The sequence below is a fragment of the Spermophilus citellus genome, assembly GCF_964194105.1.
Source record: "Spermophilus citellus genome assembly, chromosome: 10".
Taxonomy (NCBI): Eukaryota; Metazoa; Chordata; class Mammalia; order Rodentia; family Sciuridae; genus Spermophilus; species Spermophilus citellus.
Genome location: NC_138197.1, coordinates 38,876,663 through 38,903,155, shown reverse-complemented (window position 1 = coordinate 38,903,155; position 26,493 = coordinate 38,876,663). Strand labels below are relative to the sequence as shown.

At 37.6% G+C, this 26,493-nt stretch overlaps 1 protein-coding gene across 1 annotated transcript in view; it reads left to right on the top strand.

Moving 5' to 3' along the window:
• Positions 1 to 1,583: 1,583 nt before the first annotated feature.
• The window catches only part of DUSP16 (dual specificity phosphatase 16), a 93,418-nt gene continuing 68,508 nt past the window's right edge, over positions 1,584 to 26,493 (top strand). Inside the window, exon 1 of the mRNA XM_081311329.1 lies at positions 1,584 to 2,387. The gene's annotated coding sequence lies outside the window, so the exon portion shown is untranslated. The remainder of the gene's footprint in view (positions 2,388 to 26,493) is intronic.

Sequence of the window (26,493 nt, the reverse complement as noted above, 5' to 3'; positions counted from 1 at the left end):
GAGAGAGCTTCCCCTCCGCAGAAGTCGCAGGTCAAAAGCACTGCCTGAAAGTTGGGTCTGCAACTGTGGTCTTCAGGATTCACCTACAGCCTGACCTGAAAGTGTCCAGCTATCTCCTTTTCCTCCTCTAAAAGGTGAGCAGGAAGTACCCAGGAACTTACTCCCTAATGCTAACCTTAAATGACTACCAGTCACAGTGAATACACTTTTGTTGCAGGATTTAGAGGCAGAAAAGTAGTAACAGAGATGTATTATCTTTCCAACCCAAACCTGCTTTTTAGTTCTTTTGCCAATTAAAAAACTCCCTTAGGCAATGTCCACATAAATATCCCTCAACAAACAGTGCCTTGAGGGGCCAGTGTCCCTACTCTGGGACATTGCCAACGGAAGGTTTTAAGAGCTAGATTATTCCTACACATAAATTCTGGCTCATGGAGCAGTCCACTCACAGTGTGCTTTTCCGTCATTAATCACATCCCTGTTATGTGATATCCACGTGAGCCCTTCTCAGTAGAAGCAGCTTCATGTTCAGATGCTCAAAGCACACTGGAATAAAGCTTTGATTGTCCTATTCAGTGATTCCAAGTCCCGGTTTGTCACCACCTCAAGTCTCTAGTTTTCCAAAGCCTATGTAATGTCTCAAAACAAAGCTATTGTAATGAGTTCAAATTTTAAAAAGCATGAGGTACCTGGAGTTAAATCAACAGAGGTCTTGCACCACCCAAGAAAGCAGAGAATCCCTTATGTGATTTAAAGATGATTCTGTGCGGCCTGATATATAAAATATATTTAAGGAGAATTTTAGGATACTTTTACTTATTTTTTTTACTTTTTTAAAATTGGTTGTTCACAACATTACAAAGCTCTTGACATATCATATTTCATACATTAGATTGAAGTGGGTTATGAACCCCCAATTTTACCCCAAATGCAGATTGCAGAATCACGTCGGTTACACATCCACAATTTTACATAATGCCCTATTAGTAATTGTTGTATTCTGCTACCTTTCCTATCCCCTACTATCCCCCCTCCCCTCCCCTCCCATCTTCTCTCTCTACCCCATCTACTGTAATTCATTTCTCTCCTTGTTTATTTTCCCATTCCCCTCACAACCTCTTATATGTAATTTTGTATAGCAATGAGGGTCTCCCTTCATTTCCATGCAATTTCCCTTTTCTCTCGGATACTTTTACTTATTATATTGCAAATATAAGCAAAGTAAAATAATTTAGGAACATTCATGCAGGGGCTTTTAATGACAGCATACAGATAGTTCAGTGCCTGACAACACTAGTGTGCAGTCTTTTAAGTACCTATCTGTAACTTTTTAATGCAGGGCACTGCAGTTTGGATTCGGATTAAAAAAAAAAAAACTATTGTAATTCTCTCAAATTATCGTTTGCGTTTCTTAGTGAGGCAGCTGAAAAAAGGAGAAGGAAAAAGTTCTGCGTTCGGGTGGGGGAAGCCTCCAGAACCTGTTGAGGCGCCGCGCTGGAGGGGGCGGGTAGGGACCTTAGCTCGGGGTCCGGGGACGCGAGCCCGGGGCAGCAGGCGCGCGGGCGCGGAAGGAGGAGGAGGCCGCGGGGCCGCTTCCGCGGGCAGCCGGGCTCCTCCCAGCAGCGCCTGCGGAACCTGCCTCCGAGTCGCCGAACTCTGGAAGGGAACGTGACCCGACCCCTCCCCGAGCTGCCGAAACGCGGCGTCCAGCCGCGCAGCGGGCTCGGGCGGCCGCGGGATGGGCGGGCGGCGCGCGGCCCCGCCCGGCGCCCACCGCCCTGCCCTCGCCTGTCTCCTCCTTTCCCCGGGGCTCCGCTGAGTTCATTCACTGGGATTGGTTTCAAGTGACGCCATCTCTTTATTTTTAAACCAATGACCTCATCCGCGCTTGAAGTTTCCTGACCAGCGACTCTTTCTCTTTTCCCCAACCCCCCACCCCACCCCCCCGCCTTTCCCCCTCTTTCTGTGTATCACTGTTTGGGGGGCTTTAATCAAATTTTAACGATTATTCTCACCTCTCCCTCCCCCCTCGGCTTTCCCCACGCGGCCCCCACCTTTACCTCCCCAAGTTCTTCACTCATTTCGACATTTGTTTTTGGAAGTCTTGATTGGGGGGGGGGGTGGAAGAGAAAGAGTGAAGAAAAGTTGCAAACGTCTCCTCTTCCTAAGCCTCCCGCCCCCGCCCACCCCTCAGAGAAGGAGAAGATAATATAGTGAAAAGAAGAGGAGGAGGCGGGAGCGACGGGACGGGACGCAAGCGGGAGCGCAGCCGCCCTCCGGGCTCCGCGGCGGCCCCTAACTAGCCCGGGAGCCGAGGGCTCGGAGAGGAGACGTCGTGACAACTTTCGATTCCCTCAGAGGGAGTCGGGGGGTCGGCGGCCCCAGAAGTAAGTGGCCTCGGGGGGCGGCGCGGGGAGCGCGCGCGGGTCGGGAGGGTGCGGGGCAGCATGGACGCTCCGCGGCGCGCCCAGACCCCGTGTGCCGGGCGCCGCGCTCGCGCCCCGCCGGCCCTGCCTTCGCGACTCTGCGGTCTCGGGAGTCCCGGCCGCGCTCTGGGGGGGCGGGGTGGGGGCGACGGCAGCCGTTCCGAAGCGGGGGGTGCAGGCCTCGCCGGGAGGCCGGGCGGGAGGTGCGTGCGGGCTCGGGCCGGCCCCGCCGAGAGCGACTGCCGCCTGGGACGCGGCACCTTCGCGGGCGAAGCTGCTCACTTCCAGGCGCGAATGTTACACAACACGCCTGCCAAGTGGGGCCCCGGCCTGCCTCTTCCCATTATCCCGAATTCGCCTTTAATGTAGGCAGAGAGGCCACCTGGGTGGTGATGTGCTGCTCCCTTAAACTCAGCCAACTTACAACACAAACAAGAACCCCTCAACTTTGCTGCTGGGGCTCGGTCATGGCGTTGGCGACTCCGGTGCTCCAGACTTCCTAATTTATACTAGCTATAAAACGTGAGGCAAAAAAAAAAGCCCAGCCACGGCTGAGGATCTGTGTATCATGTGTTTCATGTGATAAAATACCACAGAGGAAAATATATATGCAAAACCTTAGTTTTCCGATGCTGCATTTATTTCCTAAAGGAAGCCGGTTATGAACCTGAGAAAATAGAGGTAGATCTTAAAATGAATGGATACTGCAAAATCCGAAGGAAGCTTATTAAATGTCGACTGCAAAGATCCTTGACTTTTTGAAGTCCTGGGTATCTCGGATTGTTTGGAGAAAGCACACCTCTAATCAGCCTATGATGAATAAGGTGGAGAGGAAAAACCTGTTGCATAATCTCATTTGCTGTGGGGCTTGCTGTTCCGTTCCCTTGAAGCAAGGGGAAGTGAGTTAAGATGCAGGGTTTTAAAACTCTCTGAAGTTTTTATTTACCCAGTGCCGTGGCTGCCACTTTGCTTTAAAAGATTATAAGTAAATACTCTGCTCTTAAAAGTGAACCAAACCTATCAAACCTGTTTAGAAAATGACCAGGTATGTTTCTTTCTTGTCTTTCCGGGTGTGTGTGTGTGTGTGTGTGTGTGTGTGTGTGTGAGAGAGAGAGAGAGAGAGAGAGAGAGAGAGAGAGAGAGAGAATTTACTATTCATGAAAGACCTTGGTGACTACCATTTGGGGATCTGAGATTGTCAGTTTTTTTTTTTTTTTTTTTTTTTTTTGCCATGCTATGATGCTGATAATACTTGTAGGTGACAGCTTTTTCCTTAAAAGTTACACTGTTTAAGTTTAATCTACATCAAGAAAAGAAACGTTAAAAGTAAGGTAAAAGAAGAAAGGAATATTTGCCAGTTGAGTTAATAATTTTTTAATTATTTACTTTTCTTTGGGAATCATACTTTGATGGACACAGTTTGGGAAGCTGAAATTAATTAAAGCTTGTGGAATTCTTTATTTGGTGAAGGCAGCAGCCTAGAGAAGTAAATTGAAAAACTAAGAATTTATGACTGTATTTTATTCACAGTGTGACTAGACACTGGGCAAGTTTTTGTCTTTGTTTAAAAATAAGCTGTGGAATTTACTGACTGAAGACATTGTGGAAAGTTGCTGTTTAATTTTTTTGTTAACATTTAGCAACTTATGTAAAAATTTGGGCCAAATAACCCCAGCTGAGTTCATTTTTAGGTAGGAAAAATAGAAGAGAGATTATTTTGAATTGTAGTAATGATGAATAAGTTGTTCAAATGCTATAAAACTATATTCAGATATGTGAAAAAAAGTGTAAATTGTGGTAATGATATTTACATTTTTTTTAGTTTTAACTTCTGATATGTCAGCAATTCAAAGTAAAATATCAGATTTGGCTTAAAATTGTACTTATTTTATTCAAGTATTTCAGTTAGTGCATAATTATGGAAGGGGCAAGGAACAGAACTACAGAATCATTCACTTTTGCTCCCTCTTCATTTTGGGAAGTCTGTGTCCTTTGGCTTAGCTTGGTGAATGTAATTGAGTTCTATAAAATAAAAATAGTCAATGTGAATTTGGGGGTTTTAAGTCTCTTTGGCCAAAAGCTTAATGGCATAAACAGAGAAGGGGGCAAAAGAGAAAATTCTGTTAACCCCATTCTTTTCCTTTTGCTTATCCACTCAAAAATTATTTGTGGCATGGTTGGGAGTAGAAGTGGAGCCAAGATCAGCGTTTAAGAGTAGTAGGTAGACTGGGGGTTTAGTGAGGCCCTGGGTTCAATCCTCAGTCTTCCCAACCCTCCAAAAAATTGAGTAGATCTGAGAAGCTTTGGACTTTAGCCTGAGTTTAGGAGAAGGGACAGGATTCTTTATTTTTGTTTGTTATAGTGCTAGGATCAAACCCAGGGCCTTACACATGCCAGGCAAGCACCCTCCCACTGAGTGACATTCCCAGTGAAGAGGCAGGATTGATGTTTGTTTTGAAGCTATTTTCTATATGTATGTGTATTGAGGGATTTAATTTCTTTTTCTTTTTGGTACTGGGGATTGAACCCCAGGGGCACTTAACCACTGAGCCACATCTCAAGCTCTTTTTTGTATTTTATTTAGAGATAGGGTCTTGCTAAGTTGCTGAAGCTGTTTTGAACTTGGAATCCTCCTGCCTCAGCCTCTTGAGTTACTGGGATTACTTGCATGTGCCACCGTGCCTGGCCTGGTGAATTTATTTATTTTTTTAAAGAAAGATTTACATGTTTTTTTCTTCTTCTATTTTTAATCTTTATTTATTTTTATGTGGTGCTGAGGATTGAACTCAGTGCCTTGAATGTATGAGGCAAGTGCTCTACTGCTGAGCTATAGCCCCAGCCCCACTGGGGAATTTAAGTTAGTAGAGTTTTCAGATACGGGATTAATATATTGATGATATAGATTTGTATACCTGTTCAGTATTAAAGTTTTTCTGTTTTCAACTAATCATAAAATCCTACTAAATATTTTTGCTAGAATTACCAGTGGAATTTACTCTAGAAATCCAAATTTTCTTGTAGTATCTGGTAGAAATAGTTTTCTGTCATATATTATCTGCACTAAACATTTCACTGGATTCAATGTTTTTAAAATGCTTTGAGTTCTCATGCAAAAGGTACTTGTAAATTAATATAAACCCATTTGGATCAGGATACCAAGAGAAGTAGGAGATAAGTTGGGGGAAACAGAAAACAGATTTTATGAAAGATTTTAACAGATTGAAGGACCAAGTTAAAAACCATGGTTGATGCCTGAATGGTCTTAAAAAAAAAAAAAACTGCATCAAATTTTGAAACTGAGTCAGATATCCACCATCATAAAAGAAAATCTTTCTAATTTTGGCTTAACCAAAACTTAATTAAGAAAGTAAATCTTGCCCAAAGCTACATATGATGTATTCCAAAACCAGATGTCATTTTCCCTTGATTTTGTTGTTGTGGATAATGTTATTTTTATGTTTCCTGAGACCAGATGATCAAGTTTTAGCTGTGTGAAGGGAGGTTCATAAAGATGTGTGGACTTAAAGAAACAGGCTTAGTTAGAAATTTAATCAAACAAATGGAGGAAACAAGAGTGGCTCAAAAGGAGGACCTAAGGCAGATTACTGAGGATAGGTACAAAGAAATAAAAAGGCTTGCCAGGAGTATGACCAGGAAAAAAGGGAACTGAATATGTCTTTGCATGAAAGGAAATAGGCATAAATGGAAAAATACCTTCTGATACCTCAGCAACAAGAAAGGAGTAATGAAACGTCACCCCCTTCTAGATTAGGAATAGAAATTTCATTACAGGTATCACTCAAAATTCGTAAGATTTTTTATTACATAAAAAATTTATTCTTGGGGGGGAGGGGCTGGGGTTGTGGCTCAGTGGTAGAGTGCTCGTCTTGCATGCATGAGACTCTGGGTTTGATCCTCAGCACCACATAAAAAATAAATGAGTGAAATAAAGGTATTGTGAATAAAATTAAAAAAAATATTCTTGGGGGAGCTGGGGTTGTAGCTCAGTGGTAGAGTGTTTGCCTAGCACGTGTGAGGCACTGGGTTAGATCCACAGCACCCACATATAAATAAATAAACAAAATAAAGGCATTGTGTCCATCTACAACCAAAATTTAAAAAAAAATATTTAGTGGGCTGGGGATGTGGCTCAAGTGGTAGTGCGCTCGCCTGGCATGCGTGCGGCCCGGGTTCGATCCTCAGCACCACATACAAACAAAGATGTTGTGTCCGCCGAGAACTGAAAAATAAATATTAAAAATTCTCTCTCTCTCTCCTCTCTCACTCTCTCTTAAAAAAAAATATTTAGTTTTTTAGGTGTAGATGGACACAACACAATGCCTTTAATTTTATGTGGTGGCTGAGGATCGAATCCGGGTCCCGCCCCGTGCTAGGCGAGCGCTCTACTGCTGAGCCACAATCCCAGCCCTAAATTTTTTTCTTTTAATTTATTCTTGGTAGAGGGTGGTGGGTAAAGTAAATTATGATCATGAAATATAATTATATGAGAATGTAAAACTTGAAATTTCCAGAGATAAATTCAAAATAGAAAATGACCCCTTCATTTTCATGTCCTATTTTGAGTTATTTGGAAAGGAGGGATGAATTATAAAAAGTTGAAATTATTATCTCAATTGGATTTCTGGGTTAACTACAGACATAAATTAAGCAAAACATTTATTAGAGAGGCTGGGGATGTGGCTCAAGCAGTAGCGCGCTCGCCTGGCATGCGTGAAGCCCGGGTTCGATCCTCAGCACCACATACAAACAAAGATGTTTTTCCGCCAATGACTAATAAATAAATAAATATTGAAAAAAACCCAAAACATTTATTAGAGGTACATAAAAGTTGGGGATACAGTTCTACTCTTAGAGCAGGATTAAAGAATTTTAAGTGAGGCATATACATATATATATATATATACATACATACATATGTATATGTAAACAATTATCATACTGCTGATAAATGTCACATTTATAAAGGAGAAAGAGATTGGAGGGTTGAGAAAGTAATCCTCAAAGTTGATAGAAAGAATGTTAACTTGTGTATGGAAGTTGAAAGAATGGTAATCATGTGTATGGAAGAAGGGAAGTGGGGGAAGTTATTCATCCACTTAATTATTTAGCAAATTTATATTGACCCTCTACTGAGGTCTAGACACTAGCCAACAGAGGAATATGAGATAGAGAAGGTTACTGTCTTTATGGAACTTAGAGTCTTATGGGGAGAAGACAGAAGGACAATAAATAATGACAACAAGCCAGGCATAGTGGCTTATACCTATAATCTCAGGAAGTTCCAGGCGGGAGCATCAAAGGCCAGCCTCAGCAATTTAGCAAGGCCCTGAGCAACTTGGTGAGAACTTGTCTTAAAACAAAACAAAACAAAAAACCAACCAAAACTGGAAGGGCCATAAACAAGTAAACAATACATGAAAAAACTGATGTCCAGTGGTACCAAGTAGTGAAGATAACCTTCATCTTTAGTCTTGTTTCTGTGACTCTATTTAGATGGTACCTGCAAGCTTTGACTTGATTCCTCATTAACAATTTATTCACAGTTCTTTTGGTGCCATTTGCTAAGAATCTCAAGGGTTTTTTTTTTTTGGTCCTTGTTCTTTTTGGGGGCATGGTGGTTACTGGGGAATCAAATCCTGGGGTTCTTTACACTGAACTACATCCCCTAAGTAGCTGAGGCTGCCCTCAAATTTGTGATCTTCCTATCTTACTGAGACCCTGGAGTTACCTGAATGAAGCTTATGATTTTTTACGGTAAGGTTTATATTGTTGTTTACTATTTAATTAGGGCTTTTATATATTGGTGTGTATTCTCTATTAGAAATAGTACTCCTAATAGTACTCTAAAGGGAAGCTAAATTCTAAGGCTAATTTTTTTTTTTTTTGGAGGGTAGGGGTATTGGGGATTGAATCCAGGGCCTCATGCATGCTAAGCCAAATGCTCTCCCACTAGGCTACATCCCCAGCTCACTAATTTGTTTTAATGATACCATTTATGAGAGCATACAAAACAAGTTGTAGACAGTATAAGAACACTATTGGGCTTAGTGACCAGATAGGTATATAGGATAAGGGGAGAAGAATTCCTTTTTAGGACCTGTCCAGTGTGGTATTGGAATGGAAGGGGAAATTTGGGTTATATTGTGCTCTTTTTAATTGTGTCTCCTTAAAGATTTGTATGGTTTCACTGAGAATATTACCTGTAACTTAATTTAAGCTTAATTTTTGTTGAGAGCCACAGCCGAGTCGGGATGGCGCCTGGCATTTGCCAGAAGGAGTGGTTGAAAGGTGACGCCAGTGAGATGATGATAATTAAGTTAAGATGATGATAATTAAGTTAAACTGTGTATAATTGCTGTGACTGGATGATGCTGGATTGAAACAGGCTGTGTATTTAGTTGTATATAGACCCCTTCTATCCGGCAATAGGGTGGCTCCTACTGCCTCTGCTACTTTTGAGTTCTTGCTAGCCCCGTTGAGGAATGAGAGAGTTCCCGGGGAGTGCGGGTGCAGTGCCGGTGGAGTTCGGGCAATAAAGGAGTTCCTGTTTGAACCTACAAGTGACTCGTGGCGGCTCGGTTATTTTGTGCCCAGCCAGACTGTGGCAAATTTTTTTCCTTATTATCTTCTAATAGTAGAAACCTGGGGGCCGGGGGGAGTGTTCTTACTGAAGTTATCTGACTGCCAGATTTATTTTGTTAGTTTTCAAGATGTTCTTTATAAGCGTCAACTAAAAACTTATCAGTGACTGTTTCAGGTTTTGGGGCACATTTACAGAGTGCTTCTCAAACTTTTTTTTTTTTTTTTTTTTTTTTGTGTGTGTGTGTGTGTGTGTGTGTGTGTGTGTATGTATATGTATGGTGCTGGGGATTGAACCCAGGGCCTTGTGCATGCTGGGCAAGCACTCTTCCAGCTAAGCTATATCCCCAGCCCCAGCAGCTTTAAACTTAAGAAAAAATTATAGATGAAACTGACATAAGCAGTCTAGAAAGGGTTTTATATTAAGGGTATACATATTTCTCTGTAGAACCAAATCTCTCAAAAATTATTCATATATGTCTCTAACCAGGTTTCATCTACAACGTATTCTTTTTTTTTTGGTACCAGGGATTGAACTTGGGGTGCTCAACCACTGAACCACATCCCCAGCCATTTTGTGTTTTATTTAGAGACAGGTTCTCACTAAATTGCTTAGCACCTCACCATTGCTGAGGCTGGCTTTGAACTCGAGATTTTCCTGTCTCTGTTTTCTGAACCAAAACTGGGATTACAGGCATTTGCCATGGCACCTGGCTCATCTACAACATGTTCTGAAATACCTGTGATAAGATTATGGAAAACAAAACAATTTTAAGATGAGGTAGGAAATTATTTAGTGTTTTTTGATTTCTTTCTCAACTACATAATTTAGAAAAGAATTGTAGAGCTGGGCATGGTGATACATGCCTGTAATACCAGTGATTTGGGAGACTGAGGCAGGAGGATTGTCGATGTGGAGGCTGGTCTCAGCAATTTAGCAAGGCACTGTCTCAATAAAAAGGGCTGGGAGAGGGCTGGGAGGGGAAGGGAGGTGGCATGGGGTTAGAAATGATGGTGGAATATGATGGACATTATTATCCAAAGTACAAGTATGAAGACACGAATTGGTGTGAATATTCTTTGTATACAACCAGAGATGTGAAAAATTGTGTTCTATATGTGTAATAAGAATTGTAATGCATTCTGTTGTCACATAAATTAAAAAAAATAGAATAAAAAAAAGGGCTGGGGGCTGGGGTTGTGGCTCAGAGGTAAAGTGATTGCCTAGCATGCAAGAGGTACTGGGTTCAATCCTCAGCACCACGTGAAAATAAAATAAAGATATTGTGTCCACCTATAACTAAAAAAATCAATATTTATCAAAAAAAAAAGGGCTGGGAGTGTACCTCAGTGGTAATGTGTCACTGGGTTAAATCTCCAGAACCAAAAATAAAAAGGAAAAAGAATTGTAGATATAAGCCACAGGGGGTTTATATCTGACTTGTACCTCCCAAAAATCTTTGGGAAGGACAGTAGAATTCAGATTTGTTTTAATGTCTTTCTGGGAGTGGTGGTATAACTGCAGTTTATAAAGAAAAAAAATGATAGATATACAACAAATCATAGTTGTATGGCCAGGTAATTAATTTTAAATATATCCATTCTTCCCCTCAAAGTGAAGGGGAAAAGACGTGTAGAGAAGTATATACTACTTTTTGTTTGATTTGTATATAAAAATTTCAAATACCCATGTAGTATCCTAGGACAGTACCTACTATAGTCAGTTTGATAATTGTTTGCTGAATAAATTGAATTAATTCTCACAACTGTTATTTTTTATATAGTTCCATTATATCTGCAGCTGAGAGCACTGTTTTTTGAGCTATGTTGCAATCTACAGGGCAGTTGGGGGTGGGGGTTGAATTATGGCCTTGGTACCTGACTCTTGTTTCGGTAGGATGCTCCCACTGGAACCTGGCTGTGACCTCTCCTCTAGTTTTGACCCTGTGGCTGACCTGACTTCATCTTTTCTGAAATGGAAGGTGGTTGTTTCCTGTCACCTCTTTCTGCTCAGTCTAACCGCTCTTTCCCTCACTGAAGCAGCCGAGTTTCTCTTCTTCTGGTCACTTCTCAGAATACTCAAGGATCTGTGTCACTATGGTGATCCATTTTGTAGTGTGTTTGGTTTGGTTGGTTGGTGGAGAAGCAAACTCCTCAGGAAGGTGGTTCTTGACTGTTTTGTAAACTGTGTATGGTATATGAAGCATGGTGTTATTTCCTTCCTTCCTAGCTTTACTTAAAAATCTTGGGTTCACTTATAATACAAACCATCTAAAGATTAGCAAAGACTTTTAAAAAAAGACAAGAAATTAACCATAACATTTTTAGCTACAATAATGGTATTATGGTTATGTTGAATTTTTTCATCTGTTATGTGGAAGTATTTATAGGCAAAATGAAATGCTTATATTTGTTTCAAAAACTTAATGATAGTCACAATACAAGTGGGAGATAATATTGGAAATTGGAAAATTTCCAAAACTTGTTGAATCTGGGTACAATTGTAGTTTGTTAGTATTTTCTGTATGATTGTTTGCAAATACACTTAGTAATGGGTTGAATTGTATATTACCAATTATTAGTGTAGGGAAAGAAATTTAATATAGTAGAATAGAATGTAGTTGGACATTTGAGCTAATTTGAGAATCAAAAAATCTTCACTTGGCATTTTCTGTAAGTTCTTTTAGTTATAAAATATTAAGAATAGGGAAACTTGTAGAAACATCATAAATGCCTAAAACTCACCTTTGAGATTTTGTAATGATATGCCTTGCAGTTGTACAGTGCTTTGATGTATTTTGTCTTTTTTTTTGATCTTCAGAATAAGACATGAGTTATTCACTTTACAGATGAGGAAACTGAGAACTTAGATTAATTTATTTAAATCCCAAAGCAAGAAAAAAATGGTACTAGAACTGAAATTATCTTCTGATTTGTATTCAGGTGCTCATTCTCTTATATACACACACTTTAAAGTGCCTTTTTTTTTTTAAAAGATATTCATGTTTTATTTTATTTTTTATTTTTTTATTTTTTATTTTTGCGGATGTTGGGGGAGGGGGTTGGGAAACAACTCAAGGGCACTCGACTACTGGGCCACATCCTCAGCCCTATTTTGTATTTTATTTAGAGACAGGGTCTCACTGAGTTGCTTAGCGCCTTGCTGTTGCTGAGATTGTCTTTGAATTTATGATCCTCCTGTCTCAGGCTTCTAAGCCGCTAGGATTACAGGCATGCGCCACTGTGCCTGGCATAAGTACCCTTTTTAATGGTGGTTTAAACTGTTTTTCAAACATTTTGATATCAAGAAACTAAAAATGATTGATGACCCCAAATATCTTTATGTGGACTATGTTTATAATTATTTAACATATTAAAATTAAAACAGAAATGCTTAAAATATTTATAAATTTAAAAATAACTAACATCAAAGGTCAGTATTTACAACATATATAAACAGAGTATTCCAGCTGGGTGTGATGGCTCATGCTTATAATCCCAGCTGTTAGAGGCACTAAGGCAAGAGGATTGCAAGTTTGAGACCAGCCTCAGCAACTTGGGGAGACCCTGTCTCAAAAAAAAAAAGTCCTGGGGATTTTGTTCAGTGATATAGTGCCCCTGGTACACACCCCCAGCCCCCACCCCCCATGCCAAGAAAAATTAAAAAAAAATATAGTGGAAAGGGTTGCATTGTTTTCTTTTAAATGTATTACTTAATAGAAGGTAGCTCTATTTGCATCACTGTTTTTATAGTCAATCTGTTTTTTTTTTTGTTTTTAGCTTTTTGTTGGAAATCTTCAGATATCCACAGGGGGTGAAAAAAGGGGATGAGGAGAAGGGCAGAGTAGTATAACAGCTCCCATGGATCCAACAACCAGGATCCCATTGCCAGTCCCATCCCATTGTGTAATTGCTTCTGCTTCCCTTATCTCATATTGCTTTCAGTTTGTTTTGATATGCTGTTCTGGTTGAAATATATCAAGAAAACATGGATATACACAGACTCATAATTGGAAATGATGGAGTATTTTAGTAATCTTTTCATATAATTATGAATATTCCTTGTTATACCAAAATCTAGCAGGAAGTGGATTTTTTTTTTAAAGAGAGAGAGAGAGAGAGAGAAGAGAATTTTATTTTTAATATTTATTTTTTAGTTCTCGGCGGACACAACATCTTTGTTGGTATGTGGTGCTGAGGATCGAACCCGGGCCGCACGCATTCCAGGCAAGCGCGCTACCAGTTGAGCCATATCCCCAGCCCAAGGAAGTGGATTCTTTTTTTTTTTTTTTTTTTTTTTTGTGGGAGGATTGCTTTTATTTTTATTTTTATTTTTATTTTTATTGGTTGTTCACAACATTACAAAGCTCTTGACATATTATATTTCATACATTAGATTGAAGTGGGTTATGAACCCCCAATTTTACCCCAAATGCAGATTGCAGAATCACGTCAGTTACACATCCACAATTTTACATAATGCCCTAATAGTAATTTTTGTATTCTGCTACCTTTCCTATCCCCTACTATCCCCCCTCCCCTCCCTCCCCTCGGAAGTGGATTCTTAAGGGTTAGTTGTGTGTTGAATCTGAGACCATATGTATTAATTTTTTTTGTACCATTAATATCTTTTAATGGGTCTTTGATATGTGTGTAATTTTTTTTAGTATCATGCATTGACCATTTGAAAAATAATGGCTTATTGAGTTATGCATATCTTTCAGATTTTGACACATTTGATTACAAATTTGTTAAACACATTACATTCATTAATATAACCATTAGTCTTATCTAAACATCTTTAAGAACTGGAAAATGGATGTATTTGATAGTGAGTTCAAGTACCATGTAAAAAAGAATTTTATACATTTTAAAAATCAATGATTTTTTTCCTCATTTTTCTCCTAAAAAAATTTTATCGTCAACAACAAATGGTTTTTTTTTTTTAAGTTACAGATGGACCTAATAACTTTATTTATTTTTATGCGGTGCTGAGGATCGAACACAGTGTCTCACACATGTTAGGCAAGCGCTCTACCACTGAACTATGGCCCCAGTCCCCAAATAGTTTTTCTTGAAGAGGGAGCTTACTTTATTAATTTTAAAGAAAATGTCTGCCAAACTTAAGTCTGAGTAGCTGTTAAGTTGTCTGCTAGTCATTCTTTTAAGCCAAACTGGCATTCTCTGAAAAAAGCTCATAACTCAGTTGCTTAAGTAGTTTTCTTTAAGACAGTGTATTTAGATGTGCAACTGAAAAGTACATACAGAATTTAAGTTCTCAAGACTGCAGGTTTAATAAAATTAATAGCTGTTTTATCAAGGACATTTCTAAGTGAAATAATTTTTTAAAGACTGATAGGAATGAAGAATAAACATCTTTCATTAGTTGTCAGAGTGATACATCATCATCACATACCATGTATCCTCTGGTATGACTATTGTACATTCATGAGAGAGTAAGAGTGAAAAAAATAAAGATCTTTATATTACCAAAAGTAGTTTTAGTGTTGGTGACCCCTTGAAGGGGGTGCTCCCTACTCCTGGTCTCTTGATAACCCTTTGAAAATTTTTGGTATAAACTAGCAGAGCTATTTAGAGCAGTATGATGCACACATTTATATGAAAAAAATATTTTCATCCTAACTGGTTCATTTGTCAAGAAGAAGGGAATATGCTTATGTGTAGGATGAGCCTGGTGGCCCAGAGTCTATCACAGGTACAAGGTCATATAAAATCAGTGTGGATGGAAAAACTGCAGACAGAAGGGAGGAATCAGTAAAAGCACTTTTCAGTTTATAAAATATGAGTACTTACTGTCTTTACTTTTTTAAAACTAAAAAGCACTGAGCCCTTAAATGCACACATAACATGTTCATATTCATTTTTATACATTTTAAAAATCAATGATTTTTTTTTCCTTAAAAGACAAGAGGGGGGAGAGGGTCACATATTTGAGAGGACAATGGAGTGCTCATGGCAGTTAGTTCCATCTAACTAGGATAGTTGTTAACACTCCGCCACCCAGAGAAAGCCGAGGGATGACAAAACAAATGATGTTAGAAAGAAGAAATGGTAAGAAAAGGCTGAAGAGATTAGGCATTTTCAGACTAGGCTGTGGGCAGATAGTGGAGATAAGCATTGGAAAGCAGAGGAAGACTTTAGGATGAACTGGGTTCCCCCATGTGCTGGATACTGGAAGAATAGGGCCAGAAAAGGACAGAGTTAGATGCAACAGGAGTCATGGAGGTGAACATATATTTGAAAGATTTCCATCAAATATGGATAAAGTAGCTAGGTGAGTTGGCATTTGCCTATAATTCCAGTGACTTGGGAGGCTGAGGAAAGAGAATCCCAAGTTTGAGGCCAGCCTCAGCAACTTAGTGAGGTCCTAAACAACTTAGTGAGACTGTCTCAAAATGAAAATTAAAAAAAGTGGTGGTGTTGTAGCTCAATGGTTAAGTGTCCTGGATTCAATATGTGGTACCAACAAGAACAGCAGCAAAATATGGCTAAAGTGGATAGTCTGTTTTTTAATTTATTACCAGTACTCAAATTCTACTACATATTCAGTTTTTTTCAATATATCTTCATTTTATTTATTTATTTTTATGTGGTGCTGAGGGTTGAACCCAGGGCGTTGCACGTGCTAGGCGAGTACTCTGCCGCTGAGCCACAACCCAAGCTCCCATATTCAGTTTTAATAGGGGAGAACAGCAGTGCCATGAGTTTGATGGAGAGTTAGGTAAATCTCTAAATTTTGGTTACAAGCATTTGTATATTAAAGTATCAGTTGGGTTAGGTTTGAGGATGCAAATTCACAAATGAAATTTTAATACTTTATTATTATATTTTACTAATAAGAAGTTGTGTGATCAAGGCTGGGGTTGGCACTCTGTGGTAGAGCTCTTGCCTTGCGTGTGTGAGGCCCTGGGTTCCATCCTCAATACTACATAAAAATAAATAAATAAAATAAAGACATTGTGTCCATCTTAAAAAAAAAAGTTGTAATTAAAGGAGACAGAAGAGTTTAGTTTAAACAGTTATCATTTATCAATTTGTTTTATGGTACTTGTTTCCAAAAAGGATTTGGAATAGCAGAAGGAAAGATCAAAGTCTGTATTTAGGGGCAGACATGATTCTAAGTCACATTTTCTTCCTACTGATTTTCTACTGATGACATTAATTTTAATAAAACTGTATAGCTAAGGTACTCTAACTGTAATTGGTGTCTTAATCATACAGGAGCAATATAGTCTCGTTACTTTTTAGTTGCTTATAGTATAAGCTCTATGTGTGTGTGCGAGATAAAAGAGACTGGGCAGGAAAGTCACAACGTGCCACAGAAAAAACAATTTTTTTTTTTAACACAAGACTGCTTTCAGCTATACTTAATAGAAAGCTACTACCAGAAGCTTAAACCATAGGCTATTTATTATTTACTCAAGTAGTTCAGAGTTCAGTGATGAGTGGTCTGGGTTGGCTCCACTGCTCAGCAGTGTCTTCAAGGCCTTGGTTCTCCCAGTCCTTGATTACATCTTCTCGTCTGTTGTTATCATCATGCTTATTGCTACCAGTTCACAAAATGGCTGCCTCAGCTTTAGCATAACAGCTTTTTCAAGGGAGGAAGGAGGAAGTGGACAGAGCAAGTAAGGCTTCCTCTTGGACCTGCCTAGTTAAAAACAAAGTCTTTCATGGAAACTCCCATCTATTTTCTCTTAAGTTTCATTTATTTGAATTTTTTCAAAAGACTGCCCCCACTCACAGAGGACCAAGGAGATGAATGTATGGCTAAGGGGAATGCAGTTACAATGGCTGGCTTAGCATCATGTGCTATATATCTCCTAGGCTGAGGCACACTGCTTCACAGGGCAAACTGGCCTTCTGTTAGCATTTTAGAGGGAAGAAATGTCTGTTAGGTAGCTCTATGTTTGTTAGATATGCAGAAAGGAAAGCACAAACAGTATTAAGTAACTTGCTCTAACAACTTTCCTGAATCTGGAGACAGTTTTTAGTGTTTCTCCCCAAATAAGGCTTTACTTATTTTCTTTTTTCTTTTGGAGGAAGATCACAGAGACCTTTATCCCACTTAGTTATAGAGCTAATTTAGAGACAGTTGCATTTCAGTTGTCTCAACTGTAAAACAAAAACATTGCATTTGATAATCTCTGAAATAATTTTCAGTTCTAAAATCTTGTTTCTTTTTATCCTGTATTCTTACCATTTCACATTTTATTATCAAAAAAGTAGACAGGATTAGGAAGACGATATGAAAATTCGTGGTGCTTTTTGGTTATCTTGATTGCTGGGTAGTATCTCTAATAAAGATCTTGATGAGAAAGATTAAAAGCTAATTTTATGTTTTGGCTTTTGGGCAGTTACTCATTTTCCAAATTTTCCATTGAAAATGAAAAAAAATTGTTCTTTTATTTTAATAAAGATGTACATATGTGTGCATAGTCTATAAATATCCTCAGCACAGTATTCTGAGGAAATGCCTTCCTGTCCCATTATAGGACATTTTGGGCACTATTGTGAGAAACCAGTTCAGGCATCCCCTTTTGCTTGTTGGGCATTTGTTATTTGATAATAGTGCTCTTGCTGCATATTTACTTTAGATAAAATTAGACAACTAAAGAAATGTGATTCCCTTTGTGCAGTGAAGCAAATAAAATTTACTTAAATGAGGCAGAACCTTTGGTATTTTAGGTACCTTAAAGTGAGATTTTGTTTCAAAGTGATGATCTGATTCTTTATATGGTATTCTATCAAGGTTGAATGAATTTGGATATATAGCAAGTTGAAAATAACATTCCAACAAATGATGAAACATTACACTACTTATAAAAGGTTCTGTTAAAAATAACTTAACCTAAAAAGTATTAATTTTGTACCAAAAACATTCCTACTGTATTTTATTTGTGGCTTATCAATATTGGGAGAGATAGGAAGTAGACGTAGTTGACTGAGGTATTTAAGGGGCCACAAGGTATTTGCAATTTGGAGGACGTATTTTTTAAGAATAAAATGCATGTGTACACATGTACTTAACAGCTTTAAATAGCTTAGGGACAATGTCTAATTTCATTACCACAGAATATCTAATATGGTTTAGAAACCTTTTTCTTCTACTGAAATCCTTTTTTAAAATTTTTTTGTTTTAATTAGTTATACATGACAGTAGAATGCATTTATGCACTTTGATATATCATACATAGATGGGATATAATTTCTCAATTTTCTGAGTGTACATGTTGCAGAATCGTATTGGTATGTAGTCATATATACATAAGGTAATAATATCTGTTTTATTCTACTATCTTTCCTATCCGCACTCCCCCCCTCACTTTCCTCTACCTAATCTAAGGTAATGCTATTCTTTCCTATTGTGCCCCCACCCCCCCCATTGTGAATTAGCATCCCCATATTAGAGAAAACATTCAGCCTTTGGTTTTGTGGGATTGGCTTATTCCACTTAGTATGATATTCTCCAACTCCAACCATTTACTGACTAATGTCATAATTTCAGTCTTTTTTAAAGCTGAGTTAAAATCCTTTTAAATATATAATTAAAGCAATTGTTTTCATCTTGCATCTTATGAATAACGAAGAACCTTGTTAATGTAAATATTTAGGAACCTTGATTTTTATAGCTTCTTGCTTGTATAACCAACAATAAAAATCATGTATAGTGGAAAACCCCTTCTTTTGTATACCAGCAGTCCCAGCTGAAGGACAGACCTCTGCCATTTTTGTGGCAAATCAGTGGCCTGTATTCCAGTGGTTGTTTCATTAGAGAATATAATTAATATTAAAGTGATACAATATATTTTGGGGGAATTTCTAAATGCCAAATATTGGGCAATATGGTATCTGTTTTCCAGGAAAAAATAGTTTTAAAAATAATTTTTAATAAAAAGTGATTGTGAAATCAGTGGAGATTGTCATTATAGAAATGACCTTCATTCATTAAGCACTTTAGCTTCTGAGTCTCATAGGCATTTTTCGGACAAAAGGTCCATTCTTTTGCCAATGACGTCCTTGTTGTTAGCATGAACTAGTATTTACTTAGTGATTTCTATGAGTAAGGTACAAGAAGGAATGCAAAGGAGATATGTATGGAATTTATATTTGGCACCAGCATCTCTATTATCTTCTCTTCATGGTTTAAACAAAACATCATAAAAGACTCATTTTTTGCCCTAGAGGCACCTTTTCTTGGGATTCACTACCCAAGTCTCCACTTTCTTAGATCAATAGTGATAAAGTCATTATTAGATATAGGGGATAGTCCACCTGAAGTTTTTTCCTTCTCTCCCACGATTGCAGACACTCCCCCTCCCTGTATTCTAAGAGCAGTGTTTTAGCTGGCTGCTTCTTTAGGATAGTTTTGCAGTTTTGGGCTCCTTTGAAGTTTGGGAGGGAAACATAAAAAAAGATCGATTGCCATTTTTGGTTTTTCTTCTTCATTTTTTATTGTAATTTTAAAAATTCATCATTTAAATAATTTTTAAGTATATAATTCAGTAGTGGTATATTCATATTGTTGTGATATAGATCTCCAGGATGCCTGTTTCTCTGAATTTGGCTATTTTAGATTTTTCATATAAATTGAATTACACAGTATTTGTTTTAGTTGTGTGTGTAGTTTGGCTTATTTCACTTAGCATAAAGTTGTTAAAGTTTATCCCTGTTGTAGCTTGTAACAGTATTTTTTTAAGACTGAGTAATATTCTTTTGTATATGTACCACATTTTATCCATTCATCCATAGACAGACATTTGAGTTGTTCTTCCCTTTTAGTATGAATAATGCTACTGTGAACACAAGTAGACAGAGATATCTCTTTGAGACCCTATTTTCAAAAAATTTTTTTGATGTGTACCAGAAATGGAATTGTTGGATCGTAAGATAGTTCTACTTTTAAGTTTTATGATCCATCAGAAACGCACATGGGGGCTGGGGCTGTAGCTTAGTGGCAGAGCACTTGCCTAGCATGCATGGGGCACTGGGTTTGATCCTTAGCACCACATAAACATAAACAAATAAAATAAAGGCATTCTGTTCATCTACAACTACTCTCCCGCAAAAAAAACCAAAAAAACAAAAAAACAAAAAAAACATGTGGGTTCCAATTTCTCTGCTTCCTTGCTAACATTCGTTATTTTCTGTATTTTTTTTTTTTAAAGTAGCCATCCTCATGATGTGAGAGGATAATTTATTGTGCCTTTGATTTATGTTTTTCGTATGATTGGTGATGTTCAGCATCTTTTCATATAATTGAGTATTACACATTATCTTCGGAAAAATGTCTCTAAGTTCTTTCTGCATTTTTTAATAATGTTATTTGATTTTCCCTTGAGTTATAGGGAGCCTTTTTCTTTTTAAAAATCCAAAGGAGCTTAAAACTATTCACATGTCATATGTAATATAGTGCAGGGATATAAAGATGGAAAGACTGCAGAGCAACCTCTCCTGTCATTGCCTATGACCAGTACAGCTTGCTTAGCTTAGAGTTTTGTACTCTGATTCTGATTTAGAGGGTTCAGTTTCATTCTCTTCTTTCTCCCCTTTCCTGTCCCCTTCTCCCCTCAACTCCTCATTATCTAAAATCAGACAGATGGTTTTCTTCTAACTTAAAACTGTTTTGAAAGTGTTGCTTTTAGCTGGGTGTGGTGGTGCATGCCTGTGATCATAGCTACTCTGGTGGCTGAGGCTGGAGAATTGCAAGTTCAAAGCCATCTTGGGCAACTTGGCGAGACTCTGTCTCAAAAAATAAAAAGGCCTGGAGATCTAGCTCAATTTTAGAGTGCCCCTGGACTCAGTCCTCCTTTGCTTGGGGGAAGGGGCTAAGTATTGTCTTCTACCATCTGACCAAAATAGCACCTAAAATTTCCTTGGGAACTCGGTAATATCTGAATTATAGACTGAGAAATCTTTGTTGCCACTCAGTATCTAATAGGTAGCTCTTTATCAAAGCTCTAGTGGAACTTTGGTTTTCTACTTTTAATATTATTTTCCTGTTACAGTATGACATCACCTCAGAATCCTGGGCCTAAAGGTTAGTTCTTTAATTGGTGCTGTACACAAGTCTACAGTAGGTCTGTCATAGAATAGTAGAGCTTGTACTTGACCCTGCAGATACACAGCAGTGCTTGCTTGCTTTCTTGCTTTTTAAAACGTACTCATGGTTATGAAGAAATAGAAGCTACAAAGCTCACTGGAAAGTATATTTACTTTCTCAACTACATAGATCAAATAGTATAGCCAATCCAAATTCAGAGAATTTTAATTTCTGTAAGAATAGCTAGATTTCTAAGTGTTAAATGCCAGGTTTTTGTTAACATATATTGTGCAATTTTGTGGAAAAACTCACTGTGACATTTTCATACATAGTCTATGTAGTACATTGATCATGTCCATCCTCTCTCATCTTCCTTTCTCTCCCTTCCCAGTCTCTTAACAGTTTCTCTACTGTCAGGTCTATTTAGTTTCTGCATGAAAGAAAACATGCAATACCTTGTTTTGACTTATTTTGTTTAATTTGATGTCTCTCAGTTCCATCTAAATGCAAATGATGTAGTTTCATTTTTCTTTGTGGCTGAATAATATTCCATGATTTGTATATATACCACATTTTAAAAATATTTTCTTCTAATAAGAGGTGCCTAGTCTGATTTCCTTTTCTTGGCTGTATGTGAATTAGTGCCACAGTTAGTTCAGGTATATTGGCTTCATTTTCTTTGGGTATATATCCACAGTGGTATAACTGGATCATGTAACAGTTCCATTTTTAGTTTTTTTGTGGAACCTCTGTACTATTTTCTATAGTAGCTGTACTAATTTACATTCCCACCAATAGTATGTATTCTTTTTTTCTCTACATCCTTGCCAGCATTTGTTATTTATTTTTTTATTTTTGAGAGTAGCTTTTTAGCTGGGGTGAGATGGAGTCTCAATGTAGTTTTTTATTTTTTGGGGTTGTAGATGGACACAATACCTTCCTTTTTATTTATTTATTTTTATATGGTGCTGAGGATTGAACCCAGTGCCTTACATGTGCCAGGCAAGCGCTCTACCACTGAGCCATAACCCCAACCCCTTAATGTAGTTTTGATTTGCATTTCCTTGATGCCTAAAGATGTTGAGTACTTTTTCATGTATATATTGACCTTTGTATTTCTCTCTCTCTCTCATTTTTTTTTTTTGGCACCAGGGATTGTACTCAGGGGCGTTTAACCACTGAGCCACATCCCCAGCCCTTTATTATTATTATTTTTTTTAGATACAAGGTCTCACTAAATTGCTGAGGCTGGATTTGAACTTGGAATCCTCCTGCCTCAGCCTCCTAAGATGCTGAGATTATAGGCACGTGCCACTGTGCCTGACTGTACTTCTTTTTGAAAAACATCTTTTTGGGTCTAAATGCCAGGATTACATTAGAAATTACTCATCTGATATATTTATTGCTTGTCCAGGGCTCTCATGTAGACAGCAATTAGTGGTAGTAATTGTGGTGGTTGAGGTTTAAGGATACTATATGAGTTCTGCTATAGTATGCTTATAATTGTTTTTAGGTTTCGATACTTGATATTTTTATTTATTTTTTGCATCTGATAGATACTGATAATCAGTCTTTAGAGAGCCATTTTAATTGTTAGATGTTATTGCCGTATTGTTCTATAAAGGAAGAGTGGAGTAATTCTGCAAAATCCAGCAAACCAAGTAGAAATGGGTGAGGGATGTATGTATGGTTATTCAGAATGACTGGGTAGTTGCTAACAATTGTGATAGAAGCCAAGATAACTAGTCTAGCATCACCTTTGTGCTTGCACATCTGTGTCATCCATGTTGCTTTCTGGCATCTTGCTTTCTGGCATGTTGCCAGGTCTTGATGGAATATCATCAGTCCCTTCTCTCAAAATACTAAATGAAGCTAGGTGTGTGAATGAGGAGAGAATTCAGGGGACTGAGGCCACCTCAGAAAACTACAGTGTGAGAAGTTGCAAAATATCCAGAGCCACCAAGATCATGTTACATTTTTTTCCCCCGGCTTTGGGTACTGGGGATTCAATCCAAGGGTGTTCTATCACTGAACAACATCCCCAGTTCTGTTTTTATTTTTTATTTTGAGACATGGTCTTACTAAATTACTGAGTATATCACTAAATTGCTGAGTCTGGCCTTGAACTTGTGATCCTCCCAAGTTGCTGGAATTACAGTCATGTGCCACCATGCCTGACCCAAGATCATTCATAATCTAGGTCACAACAGTGAACACAAGGATTGAAAATGCATTTGGTAGCACTATGACAATTTCACTGTAAAAGTATGTCTAGGTTCTTTAGGGCTTTCCCTCATCAACCATTCCTTTGATCATAGACTTTTCATTAAATTGTGAAAAAAACAGGACAATAGACAAAATAAAAAGACACAACTAACCTGTGGGTGATAGTTAGTAGACCCAATTTCCTTAATGCAGTCATTTAAATTTCCCCTCCAAATTATAGAATTTCATAAATTTACAATATATAGAACTGTCACATGTTTTTACTATCCATTCATTTATGTCAGTGAGGAATTAACATTTCAATACTGTAACTTAATTTTTGATTTCTAAAAGTATGTGATGTTTGTACTATATAACATCAATATCACTTGTAATGGGAGTTCTTTTTCATTTCAGATGCTTTAGCGTTTATATATTGAACATGAGAATGGTATGCTTAGTTCCAGGATCGTGATTTGGTTATCATTTCTTTGATCCATTTTGTATTTGGTGGGGAAAGATTTACTGGGAAATGTGACTGAAGTAATCGTACAATTTTGACTAGATGGTGACTTGTAAAATATCATTAGACTTCATTTATCCATGAATCTTCTTATTTATTATTAGAGTGACTTAAGATTTGACCATTATTTGTGTAATAATAAGATTATCTAAATAAACATGAAATGAATATATAAAAATGTTTTGATAGTGTCACAAATCAATTAATATACTTAACATCAATTACAAAAAATAAGGAAAGTCATGATTATTTTAGTAGATTCAGACAAAACAGTTGTTAAAAATCTAGTACCTGTTCATAGTAAAAGTTCTTAACTACCAGAAATAGGGGCCTCCTAAATATGATAAAAGGTATTTATAGAGATCATATGACAGAAGCTTACATAGTATGTAGAATTATTATATAGTAAATTTAACTTTTTGAGCAACTGTCATACTGTTTTCTATAGCAGTTGCGCCATTTTATAACCTAATAGTGCAGTGTTTCAATTTCTCAATGTTCTCACCAACCCTTTCTGTGTGAGGTACCACTTGATTTTTTTTTTTTTCCGGCACCAGGGATTGAACGCAGGAGCACTTAACCACTGAGCCACATCTTCAGCCCTTTTTCTTATTTAGACAGGGTTACACTAAGTTGCCTAGGGCCTCCTTAAATTGCAGGGCTGGCTTTGAACTTGTGATCCTCTGCCTCAGCCTCCTGAGCTGCTGGGATTACAGTTGTGTGCCACCACACCTGGCTTTATTTGGATTTTGACATAGTTGTAGAAACAACTTAATGGAGAAACAATGGTATTTTTATTAAATTGTGCTGAAAGTATTAGACATCCCTGTGTTTTTTTTAAAACCTTAACCCAAACCTTACATTTTATACAAAACTTAACTCAAAATGGATCATTGACTTAAATGCAAAACATAAAACATTACAACTTTTAGAAGAAAACCGGTGAAACTATTCGTGACCCGAGTTAGGCAGAGAAAATTCTTACCTATGACACCAAAAGCATGGTTCATATGAGAAAAAATTGATAAACTGGACTTCATTGAAATTAAAGCTTGATCTGCCAAAAGTGCTATCACAATAATGAAAAGACAAGCCACAGGTTGGGAGAAAATATTGTAAATCACACTTATTAAGATGTGTATCTAGAAAATAGAAAGCACTTTTAAAACGTAGCATGAAATAAGCAACCAATCTTGAGCTAAGGATTTGAAGCCACTTTCACCAAAGAAGATATACATTTTAAGGGTGTCTTGCTGTGTTTTATTTTATATTCCCCTATAAACTAATAGAAATAATGCCCATTAGTTTTTAGGGGAATATAAAATAAAACCACAGTGAGATGGTTTTACAATGACAAAACAAACAAAAATTCTGATGATACCAAGTATTGGTGAAGATGCCATCAGAGTGTTGGAATTTTAATACATTACTGATGAGAATACAGAATGGTATAGCTGCTTTGTAAGACACTGGAATAGTTTCTTTTAAAGCTAAATATATAATTATCTGCACATATATTTAAATGAAAATTTGTGTTCTTATAAAAACCTATACTCAAGTGTATATGCAGCTTCAACTATAATCACTAAAAGCTGAACAACCCAATTGTTCTGTAGCAGGAGAATAAATATATAAATGATGCTGCATCTCTGTAATGTCATATTACCCAGCAATAAAAAGATTTATGCAACAAAATGGATAAATCCTTGTTTTTAGTAATGGGGATCAAGCTGAGGGGCACTTTATCCTGGTGGTGCATCCCTAGTGCTTTTTATTTTTATTTTGAGGCAGGATCTTACTAAATTGCTGAGGCTGGCCTTGAACTTGGAATCCTTTGCCACTGTGCCCAGCAACATGGATTAGGTTAAGTGAAAGAAGCCATTATCAAAAGACTGTGTATCCTGTATGATTCTATTTGTCATGTTCTAGAAAGGCAAAACTGTAGGAATAAAAAACAGATCAGTGACCAGGTGAGGTGGTACAAGCCTGTAATCCCAGTGACTCTGAGGCTGAGAAGGATTGCAGATTCGAGACTAGCCTCAGCAGTTTACTGAGATCCTGACTCAAAATAAATTAAAACAAACAAACAAACGGGGGGGGGGGGGGAGGGGATGTAGCTCCGTGATGATGTATCCTTGGGTTCAGTCTCCAGTATCGCAAAAAAAAAAAAAAAAAAAAAAAAACAGATTGGTGGTTGCCAGAGTTTGAGGGCAGGGAGGAGGTGTTGATTACAGAAGAGCTGCATAAGGGATTTTTTTGGAGTGATGGAAGTTTTTTGTACTTTGTGTTGATGGTTACATTGTTCTATGCATTTGATCAAAAACTCATAGAACCATACACCAAAAAGTGTGCATTTTATTTTATGTAAATTAAAAATAATAAGTTTAGTGAGATTATTGGATACTAGGCCAGTAAAACAAAGTATGTATTTCTGTATAACAGTAATAATTAGAAAATGAAATTTTTTGAAATATAATATTTATCATAGCATCAAAAAATATTCAGTGCTTATGAATGAATTTAATGAAAGATGTTTGAAACCTTTATACAAGTTTATTTTGGTATTCATATAGCAATGTAAATAGCAAGGTGGCCAAAGTAATATTAATGAAGTGTCCTTCAACTCTGTCGAGTTGCAGAATTCACAGTACCAGATAAGCAGTATGGAATAAATGTGG